Source organism: Narcine bancroftii, chromosome 3 (genome assembly GCF_036971445.1).
Source record: "Narcine bancroftii isolate sNarBan1 chromosome 3, sNarBan1.hap1, whole genome shotgun sequence".
NCBI classification, from domain to species: Eukaryota; Metazoa; Chordata; class Chondrichthyes; order Torpediniformes; family Narcinidae; genus Narcine; species Narcine bancroftii.
In genome coordinates, this window is record NC_091471.1 from 113,414,746 (window position 1) to 113,441,567 (window position 26,822).

Sequence of the window (26,822 nt, forward strand, 5' to 3'; positions counted from 1 at the left end):
TAGATCCAAATCAATTCTTCTCTCTACTCCTAAACTTGGGTCTCAGCACGCCTCTCTGTGACAGGATACTCGACTTCCTGATCTGCAAATCACAATCAGTGAGGACTGGCGACGACACTTCCTCCACAATAATCCTGACTGCTGGTGTTCAGCAAGGCCTGCTTACTCAGCACATTACACTCTTGTGACTTTATCTGTAAGTTTGCAGGTGACATCACTATTGTAAGTGTTCTCAGTGATAAGGCGGAGCACAGGAAAAAAGATGAAGAGTCCAGTAGCATGGTTCAGGACAACAGCCTCCGCTCAATGTCAGCAAAATAAAGGAGCAGGCCATCGACTTCAGGAAGCAGGGTGGAGAACATCTGCTGGTCTGTATCAACAGTACTGAGGTGGAGCTGGTAAAAAGCTGTAAGTTTTTAGGTGTAAATGTCACCAACAATCTGTCCTGATCCAACCACATCGATGCTACGGCTCAGAAAGCACACCAGTGCCTATACTTTCTTAAATGGGGAACATCCCCAATGGTTCCTGCTAATTTTTTATAGATGTGCCATAGAAAATATCGTGTCCAGATCCATCACAACAGCTCTGCCTGAAACTACCTCCCCTCACACAAACCTACCTCCCCTTCATTGACTCTGTCTGCACTTCCCACTGCTTCAGAAAAGCAGCCAACGTAATAAAAGAACCATTTCACCCTGATCAAACTTTTCCTCGGTAACACTTAACTTTGCACTTAAATTTGATTTTACACTACCTGTTGTACTTAAGTATGGGTTGAATTACCTGGATAGCATGCAAAACAAAGCTTTTTCACTGTACCTTGGTACACATAACACTAAAACTGTAAATAATCAGTCCTTTTTCTACTGATAAAGAGAGAAATTTAATTATAGTTGAGGTACATTTTAGCACCATCCATTTCCTCTGCATTGTCATTTGCTTCGCCGCGAGAGACTGCATATCACTATGCTTGGCTTGGCTTCGCGGACGAAGATTTATGGAGGGGGTAAAAGTCCACGTCAGCTGCAGGCTCGTTTGTGGCTGACAAGTCCGATGCGGGACAGGCAGACATGGTTGCAGCGGCTGCAGGGGAAAATTGGTTGGTTGGGGTTGGGTGTTGGGTTTTTCCTCCTTTGCCTTTTGTCAGTGAGGTGGGCTCTGCGGTCTTCTTCAAAGGAGGTTGCTGCCCGCCAAACTGTGAGGCGCCAAGATGCACGGTTTGAGGCGATATCAGCCCACTGGCGGTGGTCAATGTGGCAGGCACCAAGAGATTTCTTTAGGCAGTCCTTGTACCTTTTCTTTGGTGCACCTCTGTCACGGTGGCCAGTGGAGAGCTCGCCATATAACACAATCTTGGGGAGGCGATGGTCCTCCATTCTGGAGACGTGACCCATCCAGCGCAGCTGGATCTTCAGCAGCGTGGACTCGATGCTGTCGACCTCTGCCATCTCGAGTACTTCGACGTTAGGGATGAAAGCGCTCCAATGGATGTTGAGGATGGAGCGGAGACAACGCTGGTGGAAGCGTTCTAGGAGCCTTAGGTGATGCCGGTAGAGGACCCATGATTCGGAGCCGAACAGGAGTGTGGGTATGACAATGGCTCTGTATATGCTTATCTTTGTGAGGTTTTTCAGTTGGTTGTTTTTCCAGACTCTTTTGTGTAGTCTTCCAAAGGCGCTATTTGCCTTGGCGAGTCTGTTGTCTATCTCATTGTCGATCCTTGCATCTGATGAAATGGTGCAGCCGAGATAGGTAAACTGGTTGACTGTTTTGAGTTTTGTGTGCCCGATGGAGATGTGGGGGGGCTGGTAGTCATGGTGGGGAGCTGGCTGATGGAGGACCTCAGTTTTCTTCAGGCTGACTTCCAGGCCAAACATTTTGGCAGTTTCCGCAAAGCAGGACGTCAAGCGCTGAAGAGCTAACTCTGAATGGGCAACTAAAGCGGCATCTTCTTCAGCATGATGCTGAACCAAGCCATGAAAGACCCCAACAATGAAGACGCTGTTTACATCCGGTACCGCACGGATGGCAGTCTCTTCAATCTGAGGCGCCTGCAAGCTCACACCAAGACACAAGAGAAACTTGTCCGTGAACTACTCTTTGCATATCACTATACACTAACATTAATTAACATGAGACAGTAACAGTAATTAAAATAAAAGAAAATACAAATCTTTTACCATTGCTTACTTTTCCATTAGGGGTTGGAAGCCCTTTGAAATAATAATCGGTTGACATAAAGTTAAGGGGCCAGATACAAAAAAAAATTTCAAGCCCCTCAGTGGGTATTACTGGGCACCATTGCTGAAGTCAGCATTCTGTCTAGCAGTGGAGGTGGAGGTTAGATATGCCGGTATATGATTTCCTGTGTGTTCTGGACTTACACTCCACAGTGCCCAGGCACAGAGGTTGGGAATGCTATGATTTTCGCACAATATTGGCCAGTGGTTCTCCCATGGCTGTAAGTGGAGATCCAAGCCTTACTATTGTGTACATGCAACTAGCCTTACACTTCACTGTCATGGCGGCAGTGCATATTTGGCTGGATACTTGTATGCAACTCGTCCACCATTTCAAGAAGGCTAACTGAGGACTGGATTAAAATTTCTCTGTTGACATGTCAGTTCTCTCAAGCCTAGAAGGGCAGTGACAAAAGACCCATTTAGTTTGGGAGGAAGGGTGTTGCCACCTCAGTTCAGATGTCAGGAATCCCACAGCTAGGATGTTTGAGGCTTTAATCTGATGAGGTGCTAGCATTACATCAAGCAGGTCCTCCCAGTCGTTGTGTCACTTTGACATGTAGTGTTTGGCTGGTCATATATAAATCTGACTGAACAACACTTTCCTCTTAAATTTCAGTTAATCACAATCCAGTAAGAATATGTGAAGCTGTGGCTGTTCTCCACACACTAACCTCATGTCTCCCAATGTGTCTAAGGACTTTGGTTGTAAGATAACCATAGCAACAGAAGAAGACCAGCAGGTTGTGATGCTGGTTGGATCAAGGTCAGATCAACTCCTCTGGAGGTGGCTGCAGGGACAGTGAGTACAATCAATGATGGTCTTCCAGAAGCCCCTAGATTCTGGAACGATCTGAGTGAATTGGAATTCCACTGCTGTTCAAGAAAGCAAGAAGTGAGAAATTAGTTAAACAGTAAAATTTGACAAAGGGCCCAGGGCTGAAATGTTGATTGCCCTTCAATTTCCATGGATGCTGTGTGACCTGCTGATTTACTCCATATTATCTGTGTATTGCAGAGAGAAAATAGAGAATTATGTGTCCCATGAAATTAAAATTCACCAGTCGAATAATCCTGCAAATGTGAGGATAGAGTATGAGAAGGATAATGAGCAAAGAGCAGGAGCAGAGGAACAAGCAGCTGGAGGTGGTCATGCACACTGGTGGAGTTACTGACGGACTTCCAAGCAGTGCACAACTGTTTGGGTCAAAGTTCATCGTAAGCCTCTCCATGAGATCTGACATTGCAGTGCAGTTCAGGCTTCCCAGCAGGCCTGCCAAGGCAGCAAGTATTTCATTGTTCATAAGTTTTAGCCTTCACCTGTAAACTGCACCCTCAAATTCCTCAGGGGAAATTGTGCAAAAACAAATCCCCTGGAGAAGTTCTTTCCTCAGCTCTATGTGCAGGGATTCTCTCCTTCCTGGTTCAGTCTCAAAGTGGTGGACTGTATCACTTGGCAGCCCATAAATTGAGTAACAATGCCCTACTGCATATTGCCATCTGTATATGCGTGATATGGTTAAATATTATTGGAGAAGCTGAATGAAATTAGATACTTACCCTATTTTAAAATGTGTGCAATTACTCTTGAGTCCTCTCCACCAACGTGGTGCTAACAAGGGAAGGTAATGGAGGAGTGGTGGTTCAAGGTCGGCAGTGCTGACTTGTGTGCTTCAACTGAGGAGTGAGTTAACTGAGGAAGTCCCAGCTCAGGGAGCCTGATGCTTGGGACCAAGTGCAGGTAAGTTCCTCCTAATTGCTGTGACTCCTCTTGAGCTACCTTAGCTCAACAATGACCATGAGCCCAGATCCCTCCCAACACATCTCAACCTCACTGCCATGTCTAAATGCAAACCTAAACAGCAGGCACTTGGAAGAGAATCATAACTGTTGCCCATCATCCCTCCGCATTCATCCACAGATTTTTCTCCCCACTCATGCTCTGACCCTATCCCTCCCCAACCCCTTCTCCACCCTCACTGTCTCCACTTTCTCCATCAGAACTGGAAGACGTGGAACATTAGTTGACTGAGGTGTGGAATGTGGATTGAGAATAAGAATTGAGTTGTTTTCAATTGTCTATGATCTACTACTGGCAATCAGCTCAGGAATGATCAGTGCCACTTTGGAGCTTGAATTCTGCTATTATCTTCCATTCTGTGTGTGAGTGAGTGAATGAATGAGTGAGTGACGTGTGTGCATGCACCTTTATCTGCAAGTGTGCATGCGTGCATATGCATGTGTATGCACACACATGTGTGTATGTTTGTCTATTTTAAAGAGTGTAATATAAATTGCAGAAAATCAAAATATTATTCATGTCATATGAATATGTTTATATTTCATAATTGTAAGATTGCTTCATTTACAATTTGCCTAACTCCTGTATGTGTCCCATATGAGTCATTATTTTATTTACACAATTTTGCTTCATGATTTGGCCCTGCCCTGTTCTTTAATCCCCGCTGTAGATATCAAGTTACTGAACTATAGTGGGTTTGTATATTTCCACACTTCCTGCGCTTTTTACTTTCCCCAAAGGTGGATCATGTGAGACAGATATTCCCAGTCACACCCTGAAGAGAATGGGTTGGAGCAGCTCACACAAGTAGTTGGTAGGTTTGGGAGACTTTTTTCTGCCACATTACTGTTGTCCTCACTCATCCCTCATCCAAGCTCTGATTTATCATTCCCCTCTACCTCTGAACTCCCCTCACTGAATCATCTGAGTCCCCAAAGGTGACCAACAGGGATCAGTGAAGTAGCTGGCTAGCAACCAGAAAAAAAAAAGAGAAAATGTGAAAGTGTAGCAGCCCTTGAACTGAGTCATGACCCGGCTCACAATACAGACGGCGAACGTGGCGATCATGAGGTCTTCGCAGGGACTAACAGTTGTCCTGCATGACCTCCCGCATGGTGGGAAACAGCGGGAATGCTGGCCAGTCAGAGGCCGGCGCTACAATGATGTCACTTCTGTTGTCAGTGGCAGTGAGTGAACATAAACAACTGGCAGAGCAATAAATCAGTCATTGACCTCGACTCGATTTTGTGTGTGTGTGTGTGTGTGTGTGTGTGTGTGTGTGTGTGTGTGTGTGTGTGTGTGTGTGTGTGTGTGTGTGTGTGTGTGTGTGTGTGTGTGTGTGTTATTCTTACTCCACACCGCGTAGCACGGCATGCTACATTGGTGACCCCAACCACAGATAACAGGCCAAGCAGGTCTCGCTCAAGCTGCCAATGTCTGGGCATCACAGCCACATGGGTGGTTCCAACAAGCCAAGGCTCAGTTCCACCTTTGACAGATTGCTGCCACTGACACCCACTACTACTATGTAGTGAGCTCGCTTGCCCAGGACATGGCAGAGAGGGCTCTCAATTTCCTATGGCAGCCTCTGGAGCAAGGCAAATACGGTCCTCAAAGAGCTACTAACCTGCACTTTTGGGCTATCGTGGTGCGAGCACGCTACCTGTTGGGGGAGAGGGACCCCATCCATCCTCATGAACGAGATGCTTACATTCACTGAGGGGCACAAGCCTTGCCTGCTCTTCAAGCAGATTTTCCTGGAGCAGCTGCCTGAGGATATCTGACTGTTGCTTCCCGACGAGGACTTCAGCGACCCATGGAAAGTTGCAGCCGGGGTGGACGTGTTCTGGAGAGTGAAGAAAGAAAATTACATCTCAGTGGAACAGATCGCCAAGCTATGATCCCAGCTGGCAACAAGACTACAGCAGATGGAGAGGCAAGTGGATCCCCTTACCCAGCCACATTGTTATTGCCATCAACGATGGGGTGCCAGGACCATTGATGCTGCCCACCTTGCACATTTCTGGGCTACACCATGGCCAGCCGTTATTAATGGCTGTGATGGATGGAAGGTGTAGGGCTCTCTGTCAGGAAGGTGGTTGCACGTGGACACCGATGCCGAAATATGTCTCCTTCTACCCATGGCCTACAACACCTGGAACACCAAGCTGGGCCCAGAACTGAGGGCAGCGAACAACACCTCTAAATAAACTAATGGCACCTGCACCGTCCCCTTACGATTTGCTGGCCACCGATTTTACTGTCGCTGAGGTGGCGCAACCACTCCTGAGAGCCAACTTCCTGCGTACCCACTGCCTTCTGGTGGACTTGAAGGTGGTGCCGTTTGGTGCACACCAGAACTTTTCAACTGATGCCCCTGGAGGAAGCTAAACTACCGGACCCCCACCTCAACTCCATCATGCTGTCCAAAGATGCCTACACATGCATCCTGGTGGAGTACCCCGCAATCATGCCACCATAATTCTCCTCTGCAGAATCAAAGCATGGGGTAGGGCATCACATCCTCACCGCGCCCCCATCTCCAAGCCAGGGTGCGCTGCCTTACCTCTCGAAAAACTTGCCCTTACCAAAGTGGAATTTAAGAAAGTGGAGGAATTGGGGATGGTGCAGTGGTCGGACAGTCCCTGGACCTTTCCCCTGCACATCGTTCCGAAAGTAGCTGGAGATTGGAGGCTGTGTGGTGATTACTGATGCCTCAACAAGGCTACTGAACAGATATCCTGTGCCCCATATCCAAGACTTTACAGGGGGCACAGGTGTTTTCAAAAGTCAATTTAAACAGGGGTTATCATCAAATCCCAGTGTACCCCAAAGACATACCGAAAACTGCCATAATCACCCTCTTCGGGCTGTTCAAATTCATGAGAATGTCCTTCGGGTTTAAGAATGCTGCTCAAACTTTCCAGCAGCTGATGGATACAGTGGGCTGGGACCTCCCATTCATGTTCATCTACTCATCTACTTGGACAATATCTTTACTGCCAGCTGCACCATTCAGAACACACAGCCCACCTCAGACAACTATTCAGCTGCCTGCAGAGTTCAGGTTGAACATCAACCCCACCAAGTGTAAGTTCGGGTGGGATGCAATTGACTTTTTGGGTCATCGGTCCGACAAGTACAAGGCGAAACCACTGCCCGAGAAGGTGGAGGCCGGTCGGCAGTTCAATGAAGCCTGTCAGGTGCTTCTGATACTTTCTGGAAAGCAGACAATTCAAGGTCTCCACAAACCACTGACTTTTGCCTTCCACAAAGTGTCTGACCTGTGGTCAGCCAGGCAGCAGAGGCACCTTTCCTATGAGTCTAAATTCACCATGGACATCCAGCACATTGCTGGCAAGAGCAACATGGTGACCGATGCACTCTCCTGTCCTGTCATTGAGTCTGTCCAAACCCTATCACAGGGCATAGACCTTTCAACCCTAGCCAGGGCAAAACACGAGAACCCTGAGATCCCGATGAATAGGAAGGCGCTTTCCAGGCTGCAACTGGATGATGTTGTCATTGCCCCTGGCAACCAGACATGCCTCTGCAATGTCTCCACCAGCAAACCCCACCCCATTATGCCAGCAGCATGGAGATGGCAGATATTTGATGTGGTGCACAACTTGGCGCATCTGGCCATCACAACCACAGAAAAGATGGTGGCCAGCAGGTACATCTGGCACAGGCTCCACAAGCAGGTCAGTCAGTGGGCCAAGACCTGCATGTTCTGCCAGGCATCCAAGGTGAAAACTCACACTAAAGCACCTTCCTAGACTTTTGAGCCAGCATGGCATAGGTTCAGCCACGTCCATTTTGACATTGTGGGATTGCTACTGGTTTCTCATGGGGCGAGATACCTCCTCGCTATGGTTGACTGCTCCAAAAGGTGGCTGGAGGGTGTCCCGATGGTCGACCCAATCTCGGAGGCTTGTGTCAAGGCACTAATCGTCCCTTGGATGTCCAGGTTCAGACTCCCAGAACATCTCACCTCCCACAGGGGAGCACAGTTTACCATTGGGCTCTGGGCACTATTGGGAACCCAACTCCACCACAACACGGCATACCACCTGCAGGCCAATGGGTTGGTGGAGCAGTTCCATAGACACTTAGAAGCAGCCCTGATGGCCCAGCTCAAGGGGCTCAACTGGGTGGATGAACTGGGTGAACTGCTTTGTGTCCTTCTGGGGATAAGCACCGTGCCTAATGAGGACTTTAATTCCTCTGCAGCGGAAATGGTCTACAGTGCACCTGGGGGTGGTTCTTGGCTGCTGCCAAGGATCCAGAGACCCCCCAAGGTGGCACTAAAACAGTTGAGGGTAAGCCTGGGTACCCTCCACAGCCTCCGCCGCATGGCCAGCCCAAATCTTTCATCCCAAAGACTTGCACACCTGTGAATATGTTTTTGTACAAAGGGGAGAATTGTCAGGCATAATGGGTCAATGTGTGTATTTGACATTGCCAGCAGAGAGGGACCTTCCGCCTCAACTGCCTGAAACTGGTCCATGTAGTCGTTAGCCAGCAGTCGAGATACAAGCCCCGTGACGCAGAGGTTAGCCATCTAAAACAGCAATCGATACTCTGGTTGGCGGCTTTGGGAGGGTGTTGTGTAGCAGCCCATGAACCGTATCTTGACCTGGTTCACAAAATGGTTGACAAACGGCGATTGCGAGGTCCCTGTAGGGACCAACGTCCATCATCCTGCATGACCTCCCACATGGTGGGAAACAACAGGCAATGGCAGGAACGCCGGTCATTCGGAGGCTGGTGCTGTGATGATGTCACTCCTGTTCTAAGAGGCAGGGAGTGAATATAGACAGAGCTGGCAGAGCAATAAATCAGTCTTCGCCTCGACCCATGAGTGTTATCCTGAAGAAAGCACATTGGAGCCTCTACTTCCTCAAGAGTTTGAGGAGGTCTGGTATGACATTGAAAATTTTGGCAAACTTCTGCAGATATGTATGCTGACTGGCTGTATCATGTCCCGGTATAGGGTCACCAATACCTCTGAGTGGAAAGCCCTGCAAAAGGTAGTGGACGCAGCCCAGTACATCACACCCCAAACACCCCCATCAAGAAAATCTACATGGAGCGTTGTCATTGAAGGGCGGCAGCAATCATCAGAATCAAGATCAGGTTTATTGTCAGGAACAGGTCATGACATTTGTTTTGCGGCAACAAAGCTACACATTACAGGTGCAAAAATTGCTTATAATTACAGTTATGTAAATACAATAATTTAAAATAAATAATTAGCATGAAAAGAGAAAAAGTGAGTTAATGTCTAAAGGTCCATTATCCGTTCAGAAATCTGATAGCGGAAGGCAAGAAACTGTTTATGTAATGTTGGGTGTGTTTTTTTAGGCTCCTGTACCTCCTTCCTGATGGTAGCAGTGAGAAAAGGGCGTTGCCTGGGTGGTGAGGGTCCTTGATGATACAGGTTCAAGGATCCACACCACCCAGGATGCTCTATTCTCATTGCTGCCATCAGGAAAAAAGGTATAGGTGCCACAAGACTCATATCACCAGGTTCAGGAACAGTTGCAAAACCAAAAGCTCAATCAGACACTCATTTAAGGACTCTTACTTTACACATTATTTAGTATTGAATATTAATTTTCTATATTGTACTGTCAGTTTGTTTATATTTCTCTCTTTTGTATCCATCAGTACAGTCTTAATCTTCCTGCTCTACTCATTTTACACCTATGACTCTATAGCTCAGTACAGCAATGACACCATCTACAAATTTGCTGACAATACCATGGTAGTGGGTTATATAAAGAAAGGTGATGAATCAGTATAGAGGAGGGAGACTGAAAATTTGGCTGAATGGTATGCAAACAACAACCTTACACCAAATATCACTAAAACCAAGGAGCTGATTGTTGACTCCAGGAAGGGAAAACCAGAGGTGCACGATCCAGTGATCTTTGGGGGAATCAGAGGAGGAGAGAGTGAGCAAATTTAAGTTCTTGGAAGTCACTATCTCGGAGGATCTTTTCTGGACCCAACACACTAATGGCATCATGAAGAAAGCACATCAGCACCTCTACTTCCTCAGGAGTGTGCAGAGGTTTTCTATGACACTAGAAACCGTGGCAAATTTTTACAGATGTTTGATGGAAAGTGTGCTGACCCGCTGCATCATGGTCTGATATGAAGCACCAATACCCCTGAGTGCAAGGCCCTGCAAAAGGAAGTGGACACAGCCAAGGATATCACAGGAAAAACCCTCGCCACTAATGAGAACATCTACAGGGAATGCTGCCATTGGAGAGCAGCAGCAATCATCAGGATCCACACTACCCAACACACTCTCTGTGCCCATTGCTGCCATCAGGAAAGCAGTATAGATGCCACAAGACTTGCACCACCAGGTTCAGGAACAGCTGCTACCCCTCCACCAACAGACTCCTCAGCAACAAACTCAATCAGGGACTCATTTAAGGACTCTTGCTTTTCCACTTTATTGTTTTTTTTAAATTCTCTCTGTATTGCAGTTTGTTTACATTCAGTATCTGTTTACAGTTCTTTTTTTTACTGTGTACATTGTGTACAGTTTTTTTTGTACCACCAGTAAGTGGTAATTCTGCTTTGCCCACAGGAAAAAGAATCTCAGGGTTATATGTGATGTCATGTATATACTCTGACAATAAATCTGAATGTTGAACCTTCAATATATCTAAGGACACTGTGGGAAGCTAGAGAGGAAATTGAAGCCACCTTGCCTGAGATTTTTGAGTCACCATTAAGAACAGGTGATGAATAGAGGGTGGTAATTGTTGTCCTTCTATTCAAGAAGGGCTACAGGGAGAAACGTAGAAACTATAGGCCACTGAACCTGACATATGTGGTTGTTAAGTTACTAATGAGTATTCTGAGAGAGAAAATATGAAGATATACATGTACTTAGATGGACAAATGCTGATTAGGGATGGTCAGCATGGTTTTATTAATGGGACGGAAGTAAAACATGAATGTCTGCAGACACCATGGAAGAAGTAAAAACACAACACTGGAGAAACATTGGTTATGTATCTTTATCTTTGCTACATAAATTACACTGTTCAACCAGCTGAGTTTCTCCAGCATTGTGTATTTACTTTGTTAATGCGATGAAATGTTTCACAAATCTGATTGAGTTTTTTGAACATGTGACTGAGAAGATTGAAAGCAGTGTTCTGTTTGTTGTGTATATGGATTTCAGCAAGGCATACAGTAAGTTTCCACATGGTAGGGTGCTCGGAAGGTGAGGTCCAAGGTGATAGCAGATTGGACAGAAAATTGCTGTATTGATGGTGGAAGGTTGTTGTGATTTTGCAGTGTGCTACAGAGTTCGGTGTTGGGCCCATTGCTGTTTGATTTCAAAATTAATGATTTGGATGAAAACATACATGTCACGACGAGCAAGTTGGCAGGTGACACTGAAATATTAGGAATTGTAGAGAGTGAAGACAAATTGCAGCAGGATCTTGAACAGTTGGGCAGACAGGAAGAGGATTAGCTGATGGAAGTTAATGCAGAGAAGTATGAGATGCTACAGTTTGGAAGGTCTAACATGGGTAGGACCTACACATTTGTAGGGACCTGGGGAGTGTTGTAGAGCAGATGGATCTAGGACAACAGGTTCATATTACTTTGAAGGTGGCATCACAGAGAGGTAAGGTTGTCAAAAAAATGTGAGTGCTGCCTTGTGAATGATTCTGATGCAAAGTCCACAGACTGTACAACAGGCTTTAATTAGCTTAACTTTGTACACCAGTCTTAGTATCTTTGCTGGCTCCATGTCTGACTGTCCCCCAAAGGGGCCGGCTCGAGTCTTTATACGGACTAGTGATTTACAGCCAGCAGGTGGGGTCAGCCTTCCAAGTTGCCGACATACAGGTATAGTGGTTGCCCCCTGCAGTAACCCATTAAGAATGTGGCCAGTGTAGTGTAGTAAAATCAGTCCGGTGGGGGGGTGGCATGTCCTCGGTGCCCGGTAGTATCTAGAAGTTTAGGTGGTCTGGTGATCGTCTGTTCCTCTAGGACTGTCACAGGACAGGCTCCTGGACAATGGTCAGTAGGGGCAGGGCTGCCCAAGGGTTGGCTGGGTTCGGGGTGGTTGGTGGTGTGGGCGGGATGGTGTCTGACAGACAGGGGAGGGGTGGGTCCACGGGGAGTGGGATCCTCTGAAGAGGCGGGGAGGGAATTGGCTCCCAGGGGATCCTGCTGCCAGGGGTTTCCAGGTTGAGAGGGCTGGGCCCCTGCTGGTGCCAGGCCCCTGGTCGAAACGGTGTCCTGACATCCATTGGGATACCTGACGTTGGCAGTATTTGGGTTTGAATGGAGGAGGTGCATCTGCTTGACCAGGGGGTCAGATTTGTGGGTCCTAATGTGCTTACGGAGGAGTACTAGAGACATCAGCCATGCTGGCAGGGTCGCTGCCAGTCACTGATTTCCAAGGAAAGGAGAAAAGGGGTTTGTGAGGGGTCTAATTGGTAGCCGTGCACAAGAGCAAACCTATGGCATGGAGTGCCTCAGGAAGGGCCTCTGGCCAATAGTTGATGGACAAGCCTTTCGACCTCAGGGCCAGGAGGACCACTTTCCAGATCATCCTGTTTTCATGCTCCACCTACCCATTGTCCTTGGGATTGTAGCTAGTCATGCAACTAGCCACAATGCCTTGAACTGTCAGGTACTGTTGTACCTCCTCACTCATGAAGCTGGAGCCCCTGGTCGCTCTGGATGAATGCTGGTTATCCGAAAATGGTGAAGATCTGTGCCAGTGCCTTGATAATGGAGGCGGTGGAGATGTCAGGGGAAGGGTTGGCGAAGGAAAAACAGAAGTATTCGTCTATGACTGAGAAGAAATAGAAGTTCTTATTCGTGGAAGGCAGTGGTTCCTTGAAGTTGATGCTGAGTTTCTTGGAGGGCCGAGTGGCGAATGGACGAAGCGCAGTTTGGACTCTGCACAGACCCTGCAGGTCTCAGTCATGGGCCAGACTTCTTGGACAGTGAAGGGGATGTTCCAAGACTTAATGAAATGATACAGGCATGTGATGCCCAGGTGCCAAATGGTGTCAAGCATTGCCTGAAGCTATTCGGACTATGCACTGGCGCAGGTCTGGGACAGGGCATCGGGGGAGTCATTGAGTTTCCCCGGCCTATACTGGATGTTGTAGCTGAATGTGACCAGCTCAACTCTCCAGCGCAAGATCTTGTTGTTTTTGATCTTGACTCTGTGGGTGGTACTGAACATAAATGCCACCACGTGCTGGTCTGAGAAGGGTGCACCTCCTGCCTGCCGGGTAGTGGCACCAGTGGTTGTCTGCTTCCATGATCACCTGGGCCCCCCTTTTCGATGGTGGAGTTCACAAGCTCTGAACCATGGAGGGTCCTGGAGAAAATGGCCACAGGTCTGCCCCCTTGATTGAGGATGGCAGAGAGGACAACATCAAAGGCATCGCACTCCACCTGGAATGGGATGGTCATGTCCACGGCATGCATCGTGGCATTGGTGATGTCCTGTCTGATGCAGGCAAAGGCCACTTGCACCTCGGCAGGGAGGGGAAAAGTAATGGCTTGGGCCAGTGGTCGGACCTTGTCTGAGAAGCGAGGGATTCATTGAGAGTAGTAAAAGAAGAGCCCTAGTGACCTGTGGAGGGCCTTGAGTGTGTAGGGGAGGGGCAGTTCCATCAGGGGGCACATGTATTCAGGGTCCACATGAGTTCAGGGTCAGGACTGATCCATGTTCTATGATGCAGCCCAGGATGGTGAGGCAGGTGGTACTGAACACGCACTTCTCCCTGTTGTAAGTGTCTCTCCCGTCTGGAGAAATCTTTCCAGGTTGGCATCATGGTCTGCTGGTCATGGCCACACATGGTGACATTGTCCAAGTACGGGAAAGTCGCTCTGAGATTGTGCCTGCCTACCATATGGTCCATCTCCTACTGAAACTTGGAGACTCCATTTGTGACCCCAAACGGGACCATGCAGAACTGGTAGAGGCATCTATCTGCCTCAAGGGTGGTATAATATTTATCCCGGGTATGGATAGGGAGCTGGTGGTAGGCCAACTTCATGTCATTTGTGGAGTAAACCCTGTACTGGGCTATCTTGTTGACCATGTCAGCAATGCGTGTCAGTGTATAGGCATCCAGCTGGGTGTACCGGTTGATGGTCTGGCTATAGTTGATGACCATCTTCGGTTTGCTGCTCCCTTTTACAATGACCTGGGCTTACCAGGGGCTGATGCTGGGCTCTATAACTCCCTCCGCCAGAAGCCGTCTCACCTCAGCCTTGATAAAGATCCTGTCCTTTAGCTCTTGGCAGCTATGGGCTTACAATCTATCTTCAGGTAGTTGAAGAGGGATGGAGGGGGCACCCGTAGGGTGGAGAGCATGCAGGTAGTCTGGGAGCAATCGCTGTACTTTGTGCTTTGAGTAAGGGTGAGGCTGTGGAGGTAACACTGGAAGTCTCGTCCCAGGATATCCAGGGCACAGAGCTTGGGCATGACCAGGAGCCTGAACCCTTGATATGTTCCCTCCACCACTGTCAAGTTCACTGAGCAGCACCCTAGTGCGGTGATGGAGTGGTCCTGGGATGCGATAGCGAAGTTCGCTATTGAGTTTCAGCGTACAGACCACATTCGGGTGCACAAAGCTCTCAGTACTACTGCTATCAAACAGGCATTTTATTACCTTCCTGTTGACAGTGATGTCCGTCATCGAATGCCTGAGTCTGTAGCGAATGTCCTCCATCAGTGTGGTGGATACAAGGACCTCCTTAGGGTCTGAGTTGCTGCTTCCCAACGGTTGTGGTGAGTAGTAGCAGCAAGTTGACCATGTTGTCTGGTCAGCGAGTCAGGTGGGTTGAGATGGTCGGGGGTCAGTTGGCCCATGATAGTGGCATCCAGGAGACGTACATGGCATTGGTATGGTCGGGCAACTTGGCTGGAAGTGATGCTGGAAGTAAGTGACATTGTCAGTGTGGGCGGAAGTTGGACGATAAAAGATGGTGGCACATGTGGTGAGCACATGGTGGCGATGTGGTTGGATGGCTGGGCCGAAAGTGACATCGTCGGTGCGGGTGGAAATGGCGGTAGGAGTAATGGCACTGCCTGGCATCTGCATGTGGGGACGTCCAGAGAGTCGAAAGGGGCTCCCAGTTGGTCATGGAGGGCTGCAGCACTCCTGGTGGGTTTGGAGAGGCACACTTTAGTAAAGTGGCCTTTCTTGCCGCATCGGGAGCAATGTGAGTTCCTCGCAGGGCAGTTCTTTCGGGAACACCTGTTTGATCCATACCGGGACCAGCAGCACTTACAGCGGCAGACTGCATCAGTAGCAGCAATTGTCTCTTCCACGTGGGGCCCCTCAACGACTGCAGTCGTCGGCATTGGCCGAAGTTGGGGAAGGCGAGTATCGAAAGCCTCTACATGATGAGCTGCAGCTTCTAGGAAGTGGACCATCATGATCCTGGTAAGGGAGACATTATTCTCCTCCACGCAGGTATCTTAGATGAGTCGGTCCACCTCCCCAGAAGTCACCCCAGCTTCAATTACGCATGGGCATGCTATTTCTCGCAGTGTCCCAGGTAAGCATCTGCCGTCTCACCTGGCTGCTATACTCTGATGCTGAGCAGGTACCGGGCGTAGAGTATGTTTGTCGGGGACTGGTACATGCCTTCCAGGATGACCATCGCTGGTTCAAAATTTGTGCAGTCTCGGTTAACCTTGAAAGCGTGTGGGTCCAGCTTGGTTCCAAGTACCATGAGTCTCTTCTGGTTAGTGTTGATGACCTCAGCCTGTGTGTGGATAATCTTCATGATTGCATGCTTCCAGATTTCGAAGTATGCTGGAGTGTCTGGATGTTGAAGGTTGATATCCGGCCTCTCAAGGAACTTCTCCATGGTCCTTTTAATTTTAAGCTAATTAAATTGTGAGCGCTGCTGTATGAATGATTCTGATGCAAAGTCCACAGACTGTACAACAGGTTTTAATTAGCTTAAACTTTGTACACGTCTTAGTATCGTTGCTGGTTCCACGTCCGACTGACCCCTGAAGGGGCTGGCTCGAGTCTTTATACAGGCCGATGATTGACAGCCAGCCAGGTGGGGCCAGCCTTCCAGGTTGTCTACCTGCAGGTGCAGTGGTTATCCCCTGCAAGTGGGCTGGTAGGAGTGTGGCCAGTGCAGTGGTTGTATCACTACAAAAGGCACATTGGCTTTCATCAGAGTATTGAGTATAGACATTGGAAAGTCATGCTACTGCTGTATTAGACATTGGTGAGGCTCCATTTGGGGTATTGTGTTCAGTTTTGATCACTTTGCTTAGGAAAGATGATGTCAACCTGAAGAGGGTGCAGAGAAGACTTACAAGGATGTTGCCAGGACTCAAGGGCCTGAACTATAGGGTGAGGTCGAACAGACAAGGACTTTATTCCTCTGAGCACAGGAGGATAAGGGGCAATCTCATTGAGGTATACAAAATTGTGAGAGGAATAGACTAGGTGAATGCACAGTCTTTTTCCCAAAATAGAGGAATCAATAACCAGAGGACAGGTTTAAAGTGAGGGGGTGAGAGATTTAACAGGGACCTAAGGGGGGTGGTCTTTGTACGGAATGGGCGGCCAGAAGAGGTGATTGAGGCAGGTACTATTGCAACCTTTAAGAAAAAACTGGACAGATACATGGATAGGATAGGTTTACTTTAGAGGCTAATGGGACAAACACAGGCAGGTGGACTAGGGTGGTAGGAGATTTTAGTTGGCTTGAGCAAGTTGGGCCAAAAGGCCTTTTTCCCATTTCCATACACTATAAATATAGAAATATAGATAAATATATATCTGTAGTTATAGTTAGTAAAAAAAAGTGATGCAGACACATCTTTTGGTTCCTGGAGCCTGAATAATGATGACAGAGTGAAAGACGAAAGTCTGCAGACACTGTGATTGTAGTAAAAACACACCAAAATGCTGGAGGAACTCAGCTGGTCTTTCAGCGTCCATAGGAGACAAAGATATATTGCCAATGTTTCAGGCCTAAGCCCTTTTAAAGGAATAAGTATAGAATAAGCGAATAAGATAAAAGCAGGAAATGATGGAAAAGAGACAGTTCTGGCTGGGGGAGGAGTCCAGACCAACAGAACATGTTAATTGGATATGAAAGGGGAGAGGTGAAAATTGATTTTGTCTGTGTGATAGGAGACAGGCAAAAGGGATGGAGAAAAAACTGGGGAAAGGTGACAGGGAAAATAGTAATTGGGGGAGTGGGGGTAGGGTTTTAATGAAAGCCAGAGAAGTAAATATTAACGCCATCGGGTTGGAGGGTGCCCAGTTGGAAGATGAGGTGGTGTTCCTCCAACTTGCAGGTGGTCTCAGTCTGGCTGTGTATGAGACCATAGACAGATATGTCAGCAAGGGTATGGGATGGGGCATTGAAATGGGTGGCCACTAGGAGATCCATGCTATTGTGGCAGACAGAGCTAAGGTGTGCAACAAAGTGATCTCCCAGTCTGTGCCTAGTCTCTCCGATGTAGAGGAGATTATAGAAATTATAATAAAGATTTGCTTTGTATTCTATCTTTCAGATGCTCAAGATGCTCCAGTTCTTATTGGTTGCAAATTGATTTACAACCAATTAAACATTAGCTGCTTCCCACTTCACAGGGGTAGTCTGACATGATGAGTATTTTGATACATTCTATTGTTATTTTAGATTTCAATAAAAACCAGTTTATAGACAATGAAGAAAGTCAATTCAAAGAAATTGTTTTTGTTTGCTGGGAAATTTGGAAGCCAGTTTCTGCATTGAAACCTCCCACATCTAGTAAATTGATAATGCCAAATTAACCTGCTTTTATTTTTCTAGGAACAAAAGTTGACCACGACAGCAGGAATAGGTGAATGGTGTTCTGGAACCATTCTAATGAAGCAGTTAGGGCCTTGATATAACATTTCATGCAAAGTTAACATCTCCAATCGCATTTCCCAAACAACACCTCTGCAAAGTCCAATCTACTTCCATACTGTGCTGCAGCATCAGCCTAGACTTTAGTGCTCCACATTCCTGGCAAAGAATTTGAACCCATAACCTTTTGACATAAATGTGAGATCATTGATTTAAACCTAACCTCAATTAATGCTGTCAAATTGTTGCAAACAACCCACCAGCCCATTTGGAGAAGAAGAGGATTACAAGAAATCAGATAGCCGTCATGCATGTTCTGCGGTAATAGATTGCAACTTCCATGACACTACTTGTGTTGCCATCTGGAATGACCTTGTCGTACTTCAATTAAAGAAAGTAGTGGGCCAAGAGCTTCTGCAAACTCTTTCACTTGTCCCCTCCACTGCCTGTCCCATCCCTTGTTTGCCAGTTTTAGATCTTGGGATCTTTGCATTCTGCGCATCTTCCTTTGTTGGTGCTGCTGTTCCTTGACCTTAGCCTGTAATACTGAATAACTCTAGAAACCCTGCAAGTTTCTTCAAAGAAGGTTTTAAACACTGCTGCTGCAGTTCAAACAAGAATACTAAAATGTCACATGAGATCAGCAGTAGCTGACTTTTATCACCATTTATGCTCCTTTGAGAATCAAATTCTTGATGCAAAGTAGTGCAATTGAAAAGCACAGGCCACAAATATCCCCATTCAGGGTTAAGTTATCTTGCCTTGGATTATAGTCGTCGTGTCAGTATCCTGGATTAAGAATCACTGTTGTCAAATTAACCTATCATGTGGCCACTGACTGAAGATTGAATCAGGATGGGTGCTGATGGCTCCTGGAATTGAATTTACCTTCCAAGATTCACCACATGCAGCTGAAGTTGTGATAACACTGATGTATACACAAGGGACCAGTAATCAGAGGCTTTGGAGCTGAGAAAAGTTACATTTCACAAATTGTCTGGCTGTAGGTAACAAGATCATTTGGGCTATTTCCGGTAAGCAGAATTGTCCATGAGGACATGTGCAACACATTCAATAAATAAAAACTGACAAAAAAATCTGTAGATGCCAAAAATCCAAAATAAAAAGAGAAAATACACAACAGGGTATGCAGCAGCTGCAGAGAGAAAAGATGTTTTGGGTTGATGATATCTGGTAACGGTATCGAACTTTCAGTAGAGACACAAGAGTGAAGATGAAGTTCCTGATCAATTTCTGCATTTCTGATTGGTCAGAAGTCAATGGCACTGATGGGATTCTGAGACAGGGTTTCACTTCTCCATCGAGAATTTATGTTGCCACAGGCTACAGTTAGAGTTCCATACAATGCCAACTTCAGGAAGTCTCAAGGGAACAGAAATCCTCTTTGATGAGAACACCAATGCAATGCCTTGAATACAGAAGGGACTTCATGATACCTCACAATGAGAACATAGAATTGGATCTAGAGGGTTAGATTAACATGTTTTGGAAAGGTTTGCAAAGATGAATCGAGTGGAGTAAGTGAGGGAAGCCTGATGTAGTTGCACTCTGGAGGAAGAGAACAGGATTGTAAGAACCAAAGTCACTGTTAGTCACAGCAGATATCATTTGTGAACCTGTGCTGTGTTTTTCGAAGAAACAGGTAACAGTAGATTTGAAAGTAAGAGACAAGCATTGAAGCTGTTTCCAAGCAAAAACCATAGGGTGGATGAAGGGCAAGCAATTAGTTTGAGTCCTCTTGGAGCGAATGAGCTGATGGGATTGTGGGAAGCTGGGAGATAGTGTGAAATGGCAGCACAGCACTGTGGCATGGAGTGCAGTGCAGCTTCCTCACAGCTCCAGGATGCTGGCTTCCATCTTGATTTCCAATGCTGTCTATGTGAAGTTTGCACTTTCTCCCTGTTATCACATGGGGTTCTTGCAAGTGTTCTAGTTTGCTCCCATATTCCAAAGATATGCAAATTCATAGATTAATTGCCCACTTGTAAATATCCTCTGTTGAGCAGGTGAGTGATAGAATCTGGGAGAAATAGATAGGAATGTGGGGAGAATAAAATGTGATTAGTGTCGGATTGGCTGAAGTGGGCTTGATGTTCAGCATGGAGGTGTTGAGCGAAAGGGCATGTTTCCATGTTGCATGACTCCATGGTTCTACGAGCCTATGAAATTTGAGTGAGTTAGTGCAGAAGAATGGATAAGGAAAGCAGCAGTGAAGAGGAGAAGGGTAGATACCCGGTACAGGTACCCGGAACCCTTGGGGGACAGTGTGTTCCAAATTTCGTATTTTTCCGGATTTTGGAAAGCCCACCCGAATCATGCTGCCGTATCCATCCCAACCCCCTTCCAGCCGCCCGGCCATATCCACCAAGCACCGGTCCCTCGGCCACCTCCCCCAAGTTCTGGTCCGTCAGCTGCCTCCCCCAAGCACTGGCCACCCGGCCGCCTCCCCCAAGTGCCTGCCGCCCAGCCGCCACCCCCAAGCATTGGCTGCCCGGCCGCCTCTCTCCCAACTTATCGGATTTAGGAGCTTTCCGGATTTTAGATGTCTGGATAAAGGATCGTGTACCTATAGAAGCAGCTATGACTGGGTGAGTTTTTCTGGTGGTTGGGGGGGGGGGGGGGGGGGGGTCGGCCGGGGCCAAGTTAGAAACCTGCGTCAAACCTATTACGTCCTGCCTGTGGGACTGTGTGTCTCCCCCTGCCCTTCCCCTACCATTTTGTTTGGCGCCTGCCTACATTTTATCATGTCTTGATGGAAAACAAACCCAAAACGTTGGTTTTGTATCTTTATCTTTGCAATATAAAATACACTATTTGACCTGTTGAGTTCCTTCAGCATCGGGCTTTTACTAGAGGCAGCTATGGAAATCACAGCCCTTAGCATAATGCAAAAAGGTGGCACAGTTGGCGTAGCAGTTAGCGCAACACTTTACCTCATGAACAATTGGGACCAGGGTTTGAATCCTGTGCTGTCTGTAAGGAGTTTGTACATTGTCCTGTGTCTACATGAGTTTTCCCTGGGGACTCCGGTTTCCTCCCACTGTTCAAAACGTACCAGGGGTTGTAGGTTAATTGGGTGTAATTGGTTGGCACAGTCATGTGGGCCGAAATGCCCTGTTATTGTGCTATATGTCTAAAGAAATAGGGCAGTGAGTAGGATGTAGATTGCCACAGAGAAACAAAGTCTTGTGTGGTTCTTGGTTTCCAGGAAGATGTGTTTACATTGAGCTAATTCTGGCAATGAATAATGGAATAGAGTGTTGGTTTGGAGATGTGTTTTGAAACCTACATCAGTGTCAATAAACAAGGTGTTCAGGAGACTTTGAAGTGAGATATAAGGTGAAATGATTTGGGGAGAGAATTCTGGAGCATAGTGAATGGTGTATTTTGACGGCTTATTTTTGACAACTCTTTATCTCTTCTTCTAAATCATCCCACTTTGGTTTGTTTATGTGGAATGACACCTGGAATAAAAGCAAACACTTCACTAACTTAAAACATATCTTAAAACCCCAATCCAGATCCTGGTGTTTAATCAGCCTTCTATTATCGCAACACTGCAAACTGAGACTCTTTGACATTTTTCTGCAAAAAAATTTTATTCAATTCTCCATTCTAATAATAGCCTGTATGTTTTAGAAAATATGTGGTGCACAAATACATTTTAGAATGAATTCTGGAAATCAATAATTATGCTAATTGCCAGTAAACACCCAACGACAACCTGGGGCACTCACTGCTAAATGTATCCAACCCGACTTTTAACCTCTTTTGAAAGGCTGCATGTATGCACATGAATCACTGATTTTGATTGATCTTGGCTGTATTGAATGGACTAGAAAATCACCTTGGGACCATTACAAAATGGATTGAAACGATAACTGGAAATATTTTATAATATATTGATTTTTATTGTTCAATGACAAAACAGATTCTGTTTATTGGCATATGTTGCAGAGAAACAGTTATAATTTGATCTGATTTTTCTCCGTTCTTGTTTTGATTAGCAGTGTCTGTTGCCTTGTCCTTAGATGCTTTCATTTTGCCTTTTACTCCCCCATGCCCTGCCCTCCACCCTCTGCACTCTGCACCTGGTTTGAACAATGTTTAACTATGGTAACACCCTCTAGCTAAACTCTCCCAGCTGAGTTGAAACTTGCTTTTCAAATCGCCTTAGTTTAGTTTACAGTACAGGGAAGCTGTTTGAATAGAATGTGTGAAAACTCAAATAACTTACCTTTAAATTAAAAATGTTTTCTTTTGTCCACCTGGTTTAATTTAATACCTTGCTCATTGGAGAATGAGCTGTATTGTTTGGTGAAAATGCATATTTTTCTGTTAGTATTAGAGATGTGATGATAAGCAGAAGGAAACTTCACACACCCTTACCTGATTCCTGATTCAGTTGGCAGTACGTCATAGTCTGTTTTCTTGGAATGTACAAGCAAATTCAAATTAATTCTATTGTTCACCTATCACTTTCTGATCAGTAGGTGGAACTTTTTAACTTCCTGTTGTGGGTTCAATAGTTGAACACTGTACATGTGCTGATGAAGTTGAACTGAAGGTTAAATCAGTGCTTGTTAGTAAGGTGGATGGATGTATCCCTTCCAGGTCAGGAGATCAGATGCATTTTCTTAGTTTAATTCAAAACCTGATGTGTGACCAACACAAAACAGGTGGGGAATTCATATCTGTATGTATGACGAGGTTTCTGAGGAACTTGGATTTAGATACTTATCATTTCTGGAAATGTCAAGCTCCCAGCTTTCACAGTCATAAAGTTGGGACAGTAATTTTATGGACTTTTGGACTTCTGTTTAAAGAGAAATGCCCTTAACGTGCATGGGCAGTATGCGGTTAAAAAGCCTCCACACTTAATAAACCTGCAAATCACTTCGATCCTGGCCATAAATGATTATTTCATTGGTTAGTTTAAGTTTAATTTTAAATTTAAGTTTATTTGTCACATTGTACCTGTAAATCCTTAGTGTGAAGAATTCTTCCACAAGCCATCTAACAGGTTAATTCTAACATTCGTGCAGTTGAATAGAGTATGAACACACTTTAGAATATAGAATTACAATGAATAAAAGATTCATTAGTCTCAAGCAAGGGCAGCACGATAGACCTGCTGTGAGGTTCATTTGGGAGCCTGATAGCTGCAGGAGAGAAACAGTCTTTAAAGGTGTTGATGCATGATTTCACACTCTTAAGCCTTCTCCTGATGGGAGGAAGGAGAGGAGAGCGTGTCTGGGATGTAGAGGGTCCTTCAGTATGTTGGCTGACTTTGCTAGATGGAGTCCATGAAGGGGAGAGAAACTTTCCTGATGTTCTGAGCCGCATTCTGATTGGTTGACTCTAAATTCATTTATCATTCGATTGTACATGTACAACCCATAAAACAGCATTGTCTGATTGTCGGTGTAAAACACTGCAAAACCACATACAGACATAATATACATACAGATAAATGATACATTTATGTATATACAAATATTAAATAAATAAATATCATTGTTAAATCAATAGCAGAGTCACGGAGGGTTTGTATGAGCAGTTCTTCAATTGTTTAGCAGTCTCACTGCTCGTGGGAAGAAACTGCTCTCAGCCTGGGGGTTCGGTCTCTGATCCTCTTGTATCTCTTTCCCAACAGGAGTAGCTAGAAAATGCCGTGCACAGGGCGGTAGGTAGACTGTGGTAAAATCTCCTTATTCCTACTTTTTTGGCAGTCCCTTAGAAATGAGGATTATTATGAGTTCCCGTTTTAGTAAAATGGGATTATCACTGTAAGAGATAGTATAGACAGGAGGAACTGAATGGTCACAGATGACATTTAACATTTCACACAAGCACCTTCACAACACAAGTCACAGCCCAGCGACAATTTGATACATTGGAAGAACTGAGGAAAGGTGGGAGAACCATTCTGGCTGCTGAAGAGAAAACAGCCCTTTGAAACAGCTCTTGTGACCGGCCATTTTTGTGGAGTTCAGAGCAAAGCATGCTCTGTGAATGACTGGATCTTTTCAGTGGATTGACCTGTGCCAGGAAGCAGCTTCATTTTGATTGTGACTCACATTGAAGGTCACTTGGAGAGGCTGGCGCCAGGATCTTGGTAGCTTTGTGAAGGCCATCCAGTTCGAGTCTCGGCTACAAAATGACCAGGAGTGTTGTGACTACAGCTCGTGTGGATGGACATTTCTTCAAAGGCAACACAAGGAGAATTTGTGACTCTGTAGCAGCTACAACTCCAGTCTTCCCATCAGTTCATCATTAATTCTGGGCATCAAATTTCAAAGGCCTATGGTTCAACACTGAATTTAAAAGACTGAACTTTGAAATAATTTTCTAGATTTTGGCCTGGACTATAATGGTTTGGGTATATCTCACACACACACACACACACACACACACACACACACACACACACACACACACACACACACACACACACACACACACACACACACACACACACACACACACACACACACACCTGTGCACAGCATAGTTGAAGAGTTAGAAATAAAATGTGTTTTAAAATTAAACACTGTCGAGTTAATTGTCTATTGCTGCTCGTTACATGCAGTTCATAACAAAATTGGGGGATCATCTTCTGGGATTTTACCACATTTGGAGCTAATTGAACCTTAACCAAATTGGGGAGTTTATATTATATGTGCTACAGAAGGTAGTACAGAATTTGAAGCTTTGTAACCAACCGATAACATTTCGAGCCTACCATGACTCACCTGGCTAGACCGAATTCTTACGCAAGATTACTATTTATTGATTATAGTTCAGCTTTTAACACTGTTGTACCATCAAAGCTGATAACCAAACTTTGTTCGTATGGTATCAGCTATCCCTTTGTAATTGGATTCTGGATTTCCTTACTAACACACCCCAGTCTGTTAGGTTGGGCAATATTTTCTCCTCCAGTTCATTTTGAACACTGGAATGCCCCAGGGTTGCATGCTGAACCCCCTTTTGTATTCCATCTTTACCTCCGACTGCGATCCTATGTACAACTCAAACTCAATTATAAAGTTCGCAGATGACACCACAGTGGTAAGCCTGATCACAGGGAACGATGAAACGGCTTATAGGGTTGAGGTTCAGCACCTAGCCTTGTGCTGAGAACAATTCGTTACTCAATACCGAGAAGACAAAAGAGATCATTATGGATTTTAGATGGGCAGAAAGCCATACATATGCCCCAACTTACATCAATGGTTGCAGAGCTACAAATTCCTGGGGTGGGTGGGGGGGGGGTTCCATATCTCTGATGATCACATGGTCTTTGCATTCATGAATGTTCATCAAAAAAGCACAACAATGTCCTTATTTTTTGAGATGTAAGAGAAAGTTACACTTCAGCCCCAGAGTGATGTTGGATTTCTATAGACGTACTATTGAGAGCATACTGACATGGAGTATTTTGGTGTGGTACGGGAATTGTTCTGAACAAGATAGGAAGACACTCCAGAGGGTAGTGAAAACTGCCTAACAGATTGTTGGAATGCAATTGCTTACCATCGAATCTATCTATAGGGGATGATGTTTGGACAGGGTGAGGAATATCATTAAAGCTGCAACACATAGACTATTTACTCTCCAACCATTGGGCAGATGCCCAAGAACTTTCGCTCAAGAACTGCTAGACTTAAAAAGAGCTTTTCTCATGAAGCCGTGATAATGTTAAATACCAACTCACGGCATTGAGTGGTGCTGCACTTATATTTCAGAATCAGTAATCTTATTTTAACAATTTATTTTAGAATATTGTGGTTTTATTGTACATGGTTTATTGTGTGTTTTTTTATTGCATGTGTTTATTATATTGTTTTCTATTTTATATCCCGGTTGATGCTAATCATGTTTCATGGGCTGGTTTATCAGCATAGTGAAAATAAATTGTATCACATCACATCACAAATTCCTTTTTGCAAATTAATTCAGAGGTTTGGGTGTATATGTAATAGGAGCAATGAAAACTGAACGAATTTTGGAGTTACCATCTCCTGCAGAGTTGCAGAAGGCAAAAAAAAGGATGATTTGTTGAATATTGCTCAACAGTTGGGACTTGCTGAAGGAAAATGATCCCTAAGAAGGGTGGAGATAAAGGAAATTATAGCATGGAAATATGTAAAAGAGGGAAAGTTTCAAGAGTTAGAGGAATTTCCTGAGAGTAACTCCATTAAGCAGCAGCTGGTGATGGAAAGGATTGAGTTTAAAAAGATTGAGGCAAGTTTAAAAAAATGGAGTTAGAGGATGCAGAGAGGCAAAGGTGATATGAGGCAGAAGAAAAAGAGAGAGAAAGGAGATTCGAGGCAGAGCAGAGACAAAGCAGAGTTCTACCTTCTAGTCCAATTGAGAAGTTTATAGCCAGTAGAGAGGTGACGTTAGTTCCTCCAATTGATGAAAATGAAATTGATAAATAATTTCAATATTTTGAAAAGGTAGCTGAAAGTTTAAAATGACCATGAGATCAGTTGTCCCTCATGCTACAAAGTGTAAGTAAAGGGAAAGCACAGCAGGCTTACTCAGCGCTTATTACAGAACAAGCTGGTAACTATGAGATAGTAAAGAAAGCCATGCTTAAAGCTTACAAATTGGTTCCTGAAGCTTAGAACAAAAATTCAGGACTTTGAGGAAATTAGTGAATCAGTCTTTTATGAATTTTGCTTATGAAAAAGCTATGGTGCACATCAAAAGAAATGAAGAATGATTACAACAGATTAAGAGAACTGATGTCAGTTGAAGAAATCAAAAGATGTGTTCCTAATGATTTAAAATCATAATTGGATGAAAGAGAAGTAGGAACTTGGATAGAATATGCTAAATTAGCTAATGAAGGC